A 10439-nucleotide genomic window follows, 5' to 3' on the forward strand; every position below is an offset into this window, starting at 1 on the left:
TATTTGTTTGTGTTTATCCTTAAATATCTCTTATCTCATCGGGCCTTTTAATAAATACCTTGCTTTTCAGTTGTTTGAAAGGGAGCCCTGTCACGAGTGGTGAGACCTTGCGCTTCTGACTTTTCTTCTTCTTCTTCCATTTCTCCGTTTCGACTCGATAGGACTTTAAAAGAAAAGACAATTTTATTGCATAACATCTAAACTGTTTATGAAAGTATTTGAGTAAAGTGATCTTATTTTTGTGTTTAAATGTAATTCAATTTAACTATAGGTTATCCTTACTTTGTTTCTTGTTCTTTCCATGTCTCCATATTCTAGGAGAAGTGCATCATGCATTTTCTGATAAATCAGAACAAAGTCGTCCAGTCTTGTCACTTGCTTTCTCTTGACTCGAATTTGCTTAAGGTCCAAGTGATTTTTCTCCATGATTCCTTGCGTCCGATTGTCTTTTGTAAAGTTCTGAAATTTCAAAGTGCATCACGTTTTTTTTATTTTCATTTTAGAGCAAGGCCATTTCCAATATATGGTCAAAATATAAATGGATTTGAGTTTTGGCATGCAAGACTTTACCTGTTTGGATTGACACACTTCATTGTATAATGTCAGATCCCTGTATGCTGGGCCTGTACCATGACGTCCTAAACAACATTGAAACGTGAAATTTGTATGTTATCATGTATTTATTAATATTTTGCTACCTCAGATCACTTGAATATTGTAACTAAACTTGTTAAAACTTACCTAGCATCACGCCAGACCACAGGAGGGCATGTGGGAGGAAGTACTTAGCCAAAGTTACCACGGGTTTTGGCGCATGATAAATATTAGCTTCACCTTGACTGTCGAGGGTTGACCTGTCAACTATCTGCTGGAAATGTTTTTCGAGAGGTGTGTTCTCAAGATCATGCTGGAAAATAATATTAGAAATGTGGTCAATTTAAATGTATATCTTTATACCCAAAAAGAATATTTTGTTGAATTGTATGCAATATTTAATACTATCATGACATTAAAGTAATTATTTGATCAGTTTAGTGTTGTAATTATTGTACCAAAAATTCTTAGAGTAACGCATTCATCAATTAATTGTAACGCTACGCTTAAAACTATTCTGGCTCAGACACATTTATAAGTATTGAGTTTATCACTTTGTAACAGTTTGTTTATTCTGCATATATATTATATATCAAACGGCTATACTTACCGCAAAACTGTAGTTTTTTTTTTAATAAGTTATTGCTATAAAGCTATGTGCTGACAAACGACTGTAAATATTTCGAGCATTGGTTATGTAATTTCAAAACTACCTTGTAGTCTTCTGCAATGAGGTTTTCGTCCACATGGACTGTGCCCCTCTGCATCAGGACTTGGAGGTTGTTGAAGTGTCCTGACGTTGGCTCCAGTGCAAGGACTACAGAACAGGACTGTTGCACTCATCACCACCTCCATCGCTTTCAGCGTTGAGCAACATGTGAGGAGCCCAAATACATGCATCCCAGGGTGTAGTGTTTAGGAACCCTAGAAAGACAGCAATCAAAAGCAAAACAATAATTAGTAGTAATTTGTATTTTTTCTCAAGTGCTAAAAATACTAAAATACCTGTGTTTTGCAGAGATCCTTTGCATTTTTCATGATGTGGCTTAAACATCTTTGACGGATCGGAATGTCACATTTTTCCGTGGGGTGTTGGCCTGTGATCAGTAGGTAGTACTTCTGCAGCCAATCCTCAAGACTTGATTTGCAAAATGTATTAGAAAAGGATTACAAGATAACCAGGGAACCATCACTAATGATCATCACTGGCCTCTTGTTTGATTTCTTTCCAAACATCCTGGTTAGATCAGTGTGAAAAGCCTGCAGGAAGTAGTTCACTGATTCTGTAGTGTGGTCGCATGTCACATACGTTGCAACGGGAAGAGGTGATGCCCCCTTGGTTGGATTTCGCACAACCAATTCATAAACATAGTACGGTCGACTTACTGCCCTTTCTTTTCTAACTATGCTCCCTGTTGCATCCAGATGCACGATATCCTTTTTGCATCTTTGAAGAAAAGACCGTCTTTTTCGACCACAGCATGATGCCTTTTCATCAGTGCTTTCTATAAGACCTCATTGTCTGTGCCTTGTTTTTTTGTCAATGTTTTGCAGACTGACGTGCTCTTTACAATCAGGTCTTTGTAGTTGCCTTTGTATCCATGTAATGTTCTTTAACACCTTTCGTTGGCGCTGCATCCCTGCACCCCGATTCTATGACCTTCTCTGGTATTGTTTGCATGGACTCCAGGAAGACACTTCGCGGTAATGTTGCTTCTAGAAGTTTCCCCAATGTCCGACGTGAATCTGCACGTATAGGCCTTCTTTTCAATTATTTTGTGTTGTGGGAAACATCACCGCCTGAGAAAAACACTGCAGCCTTCAAGGTGCTTTCATCTGTAACCTTGACCTCTACGTCAACAGGGCAATCATCAAAACGACAGTAAAATTGGTGCCGCTGTCTTTGAATGCATTTTTTTTCACGCAGTGTCTCCTAAAACCAAAGCTGCAGTATGAATTTGTTTCCTTGAGACCGTTGGCAATAATATTTGTCCACTGAAGTCCTTGGAAAAGTCGGCCTTTCTGGGACTGTCTCAAGTCTTTCCATTCATTTTGTAGAATGAAAAAGAAATTTGGCTGCTGTGGCAAAATACACATAAATAACTTGTCCTCTGACGTACAGCTTTCTGTTGCGATGTTGAAGTCCGTGTCACTGTCCTGTAACATAGGAATATTAGGTAAGCAAATATAATTAATAACAATTTAAATTTATAGAATGGTTTTTGATCTCAGTTTCTGTTGAAATCACACTACGTATATATATCAAAGTACAACTTCAATTAAAGCTGCGAGCAGCTGTGACTGGGCCCTCGCTTCAAGCACGTCGGGGACGGCGGCGGGTCGGGGACGGCGGCGGGTCGCCGGCTCTCCCGGCCTCGAACATCCGCATGGTAGGCGAACGTTCTCGGACGGACGAGCCGGCGACCCTTCGGCTTACCCCGACGTGCTTGAAGCGAGGGCCCAGTCACAGCTGTGAGCAGCTTTAATTTAGAGGGAGGTATGTATGTATGTATGTATGTATGTGTATATATGTGTGTGTATATAGATGTTATATGTATATATTTGTAAATATGTATATACAGATACAAATATGTATTAAAAGTGATGAAAAGCTTGATGTTTCATGGAACGCCGTGGAAGTGGTGTGGTGACTATTTCATATGGTTCTTGATCATACAATTAAAGTCAGTTCATTTAATATAGCCCAACATCACAAATACAAATTTGCCTCGAAGGGCTTTACAATCTGTACACATAACATCCCTGTCCAGGGACCTCACATCGGATCAGGAAAAACTCCCCTAAATAAAGATAGTAAAAACCCTTTCACAGTGAACAAAGGGAAGAAACTTGAGGGAGAGCAACAGAGGAGGATTCCTCTTCCCAGATGAACAGAAGCAATAGATGTCATGTGACCAGAATGAATAACTTAACGGAGTTCCAGCACGTTACATGAATATGACAGAAAGTATTAATATCATGAGTAGTAGGCATGGTCCACGATCCATGAAGCAGAAAGAGGTAGAGAGGACGGGCATCAGCAGGGCCGCCATTGCAGGAGGCAGGACTGGCTCTAGGCACAGCCACAATCCATGGAAACTTGAGGCGAGGATGCACAGAGGCTCCCGAAGAAGAAGAAGAAGGGAAAAAAGCAAGCTGTTGTAACTCAACTATACTTTGTCAAAACTGTTCCAAAGTTACATGCTTTATGAGAGGCATGGCTTGAAGACTTCTGCATGCCAATATGAACTCATAGTCAGAGCGCCACCTACTGGGAAACTATGGCAATTTGAACTAGAAAAGAAGGACGAAAACGAAATTGGCCGACTTCTGGTACGGTTTAGAGCATGGCCCAAAGAGTTATTTTTAAGTTTACATGTGGCACATACGCCTATCAAATATTGTATATCTATGTTGAACGTACTGCAAGGGCTGCTTTGTTGAATTTAGTTGAATTTACCCCTAAGAAGTTAATTGGTCATTTTCTTTTGAACACAAAGAGATACAAACAAGCTTTTGATATATTGTGATGAAATTGAACCTTTAATGATCCACAGAGAATTTCGTAAAAATCGAAGCCAGCGTTTAGGAAGATCTGAGGACAAAATGGTTTTTCACAAAATTCAAAATGGCGGCAATTCTAAGTCGGTGGACTTCAGTGCGACCACCTACTTTTTGTAGAGCAGACACAACCGGACATGTGTGCCAAATTTCAGGTCAATTGGTGATAGGGGGAAAAAACTGTGGGCTTTCACAACTCGCAGGTTGTCAAAAAAAAACATGTTTTTTAGGGGGCGCTATCTGACTTCCTGTACGGTTTAGAGCATGGCCCCAAGAGAGTTATTTCTAAGTTTACATGTGTTACATATTCCTAGCAAGTTTCATACATGTAGGTCAACCGTAGCGCTGGGGCTGCTTAATTGAATATTTGTAGGGGGCGCTATCGAGCCAAAGTGCCATTTTGAGTCATTCAAATCACATCAGGTAACTACATCTTTACCTTTTAATTGTGTGTGCCAAGTTTAGTTACGTGTCGAGCATGCCTTGTCCCTCATTAGTGACTTTGTTGTTGACCGCGAAGGATGGGTCGCCACGGCAACAGCGTTTCACGAAACATCAAAATCTTTGGGGGCTGGCGTCATGAAAGTCTTATGTTTGTCTAGAAGTAATTTGATGTCGATCTGACTGACCTACTAAGAGAAGCAAGCCAAAGTATAGAAATATTTACTTCCTGTTACCATTAGGTGGCGCTATGACTCTAATTAAAAATTAGACTGCACATGTCTTCAGGCCTGGAGGCTGATCAAATATGTGAAACCTGGAAAGGATCTTATCATGTGGAGTCGAGTTACATCGGTTTATTCGGTCATGGCGAAGGATCGAACTTCTGCGATGGACCGACGCTACGCCGTTCAACGGATCCTTACAATCTTCAAGGTGATGCATTACCAATGTCTTAAGTCTCTTCCGACGCATTTTGAGAGGGATCTGAATAATCTGTGATGAGCACGGTGTACAAGTAGAAAACATGTAACTTCCTGTTGCCTCTAGGTGGCGCTATGACTAGGATGAAAATTGATCATATGGACTTTGTTGTTGACCGCGAAGGATGGGTCGCCACGGCAACATGTAACTTCCTGTTGCCTCTAGGTGGCGCTATGACTAGGATGAAAATTGATCATATGGATGTCTTCAGGGTCTCAAGAGGTCATGACATATGAGAAATATGTAGCAGATTCCATCATGTACGGCCGAGTTAAAACAACTTCCATTTTCATGGAAAATGGTGTCTCTTTGCCGCTGCTCTGCGATCACATAGTTCGATATTTTGAAAATCCTGAACGAACTTTTCCCTCACGAGATTCCTCACGCTCCGCTGCACCAAGGACCGTTACAGGAGAACATTCCTGCCTACAGCAATACGGCTTCATAACAAGTCACCGCTTGCTAGTTCCTCTGTGGATTAGTTCACTGTACCATACGTACTTTGCATTTTGAGACATCTGTTTATCTAATTTACTTATTTACTTAATTAATGAATACACTCTTCAGCTGTAAATATAAATATATTTCATTCCAGTTAGTTGTATTGTGTGTATGTATGTGTGTGTATATGTGTGTATATATATATATATATATATATATATATATATATATATATATATATATATATATATATCTCATCCCTGTTGCTTCTTTATATATTTGATCTTTTATCTTGTGTTTGCTTGTGTGTGTGTTTGTATTTCAAGTGGTAAGGCGCTACTGATGACGACGACAAAAAATTCCCCTTGGGGATTAATAAAGTATATATTTATTCATTCATTCTACTCATAATAGCGCTTGGAACAGGACGTCGTCATCGAGTGGTTCCATGGCCAATTTCCAGCTTCACTGGAAAGCAACACAAGTTGGTCATTCCTGAGGAGTCTCCAAACAAGAAGGTACATTAGCTTTGACAAGTTATCATGCAAGTAGTGGATTTCTAGGAGTATTTGTTTGCCAAGACTAAGAATTCCCTTTTTGTTAGTTTGTTCTGCTTGTAGGAGCCTCCCACCTGTGAAGCTTTGCCCATGGCTTTGCGGAGGTGCCAGCAGACCTCTCCGTTGGTGTGATGTCTACTCCTGGGCCTGTGCCAAGCTGTTGCGGATCGAGGTGCTGAATGCTGTCGTGCCGCGTGATCCAGATGTTGTGGTCCTGTTGGCGCCAAGCAACAATCTGACTGCAACAACAGTGACCCAGGCTGGAAAGGACTGTGGAAGGCTCCTGCAGACTCTTTGCGAGCGATGACAAGAGCTACCACATTATATGTCCTATACATGATGTCTGTGTTTATGTTTTTAGGTTTGGCATGTGGCGAAAATGACTTACTGAACATCTATTGTTTGTTTATTTATTTATAGGTGGTGGTGGTGGATTTTCCACCTAGGCGCAACGAAGAAGTGGATCTGCAGGAGCACTTGCGACAGGAGTTCCGTCGTGTGGCTGCGTGTGAAGGTATGTTTAAAGAGATGTGATTTCTGAAGAGTTGCAGGTGTACCAGTTGTATGCATATGATGTTTCCATAATGTAATGTATGTTTATGTAATTAACAGCATGTTTATATATACATATGTTGTAAAATAGATATACATGTCTTGTAGTGTAGTCATTCTGAAAATAGCATCATTGCTTTGTGTCAAAGACGTTAGTCAATCATGTCAGTAATTCATGATTTTTCCTTGTCGTTTGAAGGCGTCCGGTACTGCTGAGTTGCTGACCGGTTTCCATTCCGCAATCGTGAGCTGTGGTGCAGAGATGGCGAGAGTAAAATATGCTGATGTTATGTGCAAAAGTGTGATGAAAACATGTTAGTCGACTACAGCAATACAGTAATGTCAGATTCATATGTATTCTCAGGTAGTGTATGTGTAAAGTAATTTCTCTATTATTGGATTTCAGGTCCATTTGAGTGACAACGAAGGGATGCCCATCTTGGCAGACGCTATCTGGCCATCTTTGCCTTTAATTGTGTGTGCCAAGTTTAGTTACGTGTCGAGCATGCCTAGTCCCTCAAAAGTGACTTTGTTGTTGAGGGCGAAGGATGGGTCGCCACGGCAACAGCGTTTCACGAAACATCAAAAACTTTGTGGGCTGTAGTCATGAAAGTCTTATGTTTGTCTAGAAGTAATTGGAAGTTGATCTGATTGACCGACTAAGAAGCAAGCCAAAGTATAGAAATATTTACTTCCTGTTACCATTAGGTGGCGCTATGACTCTAATTAAAAATTAGACTGCACATGTGTTCAGGCCTGGAGGCTGATCAGACATGTGAGTTACATGTGAGTCGAGTTACATCGGTTTATTCGGTCATGGCGAAGGATCAAACTTCCGCGACGCCGTTCAACGGATCCTTACAATCTTCAAGGTGATGCATCATCAATGTCTTAAGTCTCTTCCGACGCATTTTGAGAGGGATCTGAATAATCTGTGACGAGCACGGTGTACAAGTAGAAAACATGTAACTTCCTGTTGCCTCTAGGTGGCGCTATGACTAGGATTAAAAATGATCATATGGATGTCTTCAGGGTCAAGAGGTCATGGCATATGATAAATATGGAGTAGATTCCATCATGTACGGCCGAGTTAAAACAACTTCCATTTTCATGGAAAATGGTGTCTCTTTGCCGCTGCTCTGCGCTCACATAGTTCGATATTTTGAAAATCCTTTGATAACTTTTCCCTGCAAAGGTCTCAACATCATATTGCCTGAATGTGAAATCAGTCGTGTGTAATCTCTAGGAGGAGTTCGTCAGAATACAACGCCTGAAAACAAGGAAAATGCCAAAATTGAGCGGTTCACTGCAGCGCCCTCTAGTGTCTGAATATTATGAAACAATTTGGGTACGTTAAGGGACACGATGTTGACATATGCTACAAAGTTTGTGAAGATAGGCCAAGTAATTTGGAAGTTATGTGTATTGACATATTGAGCCACGCCCCTAAGAGGTTAATTGGTTAATAACTTCTGAACGCAATGAGATATCAACAAAATGGGAGATATCCTTTGATCACATTGAGCCAATGATTATCCACTGAAAATTTCGTAAGAAATGGACCCAGCGTTTAGGAGGAATGGGCAAAAATGGAAAATCTAATTAGGCGCATTTTAATTTCACGGATGAGTTTTTTGTAGAGCAGTCCCACCCGGACATGTGTGCAAAATATCAAGTCAATCGGTCAAAGTTTGCAAAATGGGTGGGCTTTCACAACTAAAGGGGGCGCTATAGAGACATTTTCTGAATTTAGGTTCATCCCAAGCACCTCTTTTCCCTGGCATTGGTGAAGAATAATAAATAAACATTTGAATAACAATAGGTCCTCGACTCTGACTACGTCAGTGCTCGGGCCCTAACTAGGAACTTGTCTAGAGCTCAAAAGGTGGTGTACAACATGGGTCACAACAATGAACATAACGGTAAACAAAGACAATCTGGCAGGGGACAAGGGAAAGCGGGGGACTATATATATATATGAGAGGGGAAACAGGGTGTTACTAGTGATGTGTCCTTTCGTGTCGAGGCTTCGATGCGAGTGTCGAGTAATCAGGTAGATGGAACAATAAATATGATGCTAACAGCAACAAATCTACACACACAAATTACTTTGATTAAACTATATTACGAACTGTGTTGCATTAAACAATGCAACGATTAATTGAAAGGTTGATTCTTGCTGTGTACATATATACATGCAGATTAAACTGCTGTAGTCACTGCTGTTGCTAACATATCCAGGTTTATTTATTTATATTGGTTAATTAATGTTCTTCTAATGTTACCCTGCTATGTGTTTGCATCATAGAAGACTGTAAATAAGAATATATATCACTGGCTTTCAGTGGCGGGCCGTGGATCTTCTACCTGCACATTTTTATTTTCCTACACTCAATAACTTGCCAATTTGAAACCAGTGCAGTCATTTTGACAGCAAAACAATTTAATCGGTGTGAAAATGAAGTTACTATTTTTTATTTATTTTTCAGTACTTTCTCTTCTGAGCATTGAGCAAACTACCGTAAAAGTCGGGTTACGAGCCGCTACTACCTTCGGTCAGTGTCCCAGTTAGCAGCCAGCTGGGGCTCCTGCTAGCGCTCCGTTACGTCCCAGCTAGCTCTCCGCTAACTTCCGCTAGCTACCTGAAAACCACCGACGGTAGCGTTGCATCCGGTCACTGCTGATCTCCAAGGGCGTCCCGAACTGGACCGGTCATCTTGGTGCTGGAGCAGATGGAGCCAGCGTTAACTTTGGAAGCAGGCAGGGCATCTACACAAAGCTAAAGAAGGACGCGCCATGGCTAATGGGCATTTACTGTGTTTTGTTTTGTCTGTCCTATCTGTATTTCCTGTACTATGTAGGTACAATGTGATTAAGGTAACAACAAAATCAATAAATGTAATTTAGAATTATAAAAGAGAATTTATTGTTAATAGTTGTTTAAAACATGTAATAACAATAAATAACCAGAAAGAAATAAGAATAAAATTGAATGATTGTCTGATTTATGTTTTGTTTGTTTTTTGTTAAAAAAAATCTATAGACTATTACCTAGTAGTATTAGTATTGCCATCTGATGACAATTGCTCATATACTGTTTGCCTAAATAAGTATTTATTATTATTTTGAACAACGGCTAAATGTTTTTTCACAAGTTTCAAAAAGTGGATTTCAGTCAGTGGGGCCAAAAATTGCCCCCTCAAAAATATGTACATTTCCTACCCTGACAGTAGGGGATGAATCTCAGCATTATGATTTATGGTAATTACCAATTTTGACTTCCAAATAATGTAATGTGATGTGATTTTCAAGGCATCATGATGATAGTAGCCTTTAATATTGGCACAAACCCGATATTAACACATCATTAGGTTGTTACCACATATTGTTTTTTATTACCAGTGTTGCCATAAGATTCATATACTATTGCAAAAAAAATATTTCCCCCTTATAAGTTATATACACATTACAGTTCTAACCATTGATACCAACCTTTTACCTGGTTATTAATTTGGTAACTCAATGGCATTATTTAATAATCAAGCTATTACCATGTTATTACAGAGCTGTAAAGTGATACCACAAAGGCACATTGTTGTAGATAGTTTTTTTTATTAATGTTACTTTCCATTGCATATTTATTAATTATTTTCTTTTGTTGTACAAAATGAGCAAGATGTCATTTTAAGTTCAACTCTCATCGTCATGTTCAGCTGTCACACGCTGGAATTTATATTTATTAAACTGGATTCCAGCCGTTTGAGTGTTTGCAAACGTTTCAGGAACATCTGGACTCTTAGCCTCCGTCAC

Source organism: Taurulus bubalis (genome assembly GCF_910589615.1).
Source record: "Taurulus bubalis genome assembly, chromosome: 14".
NCBI classification, from domain to species: Eukaryota; Metazoa; Chordata; class Actinopteri; order Perciformes; family Cottidae; genus Taurulus; species Taurulus bubalis.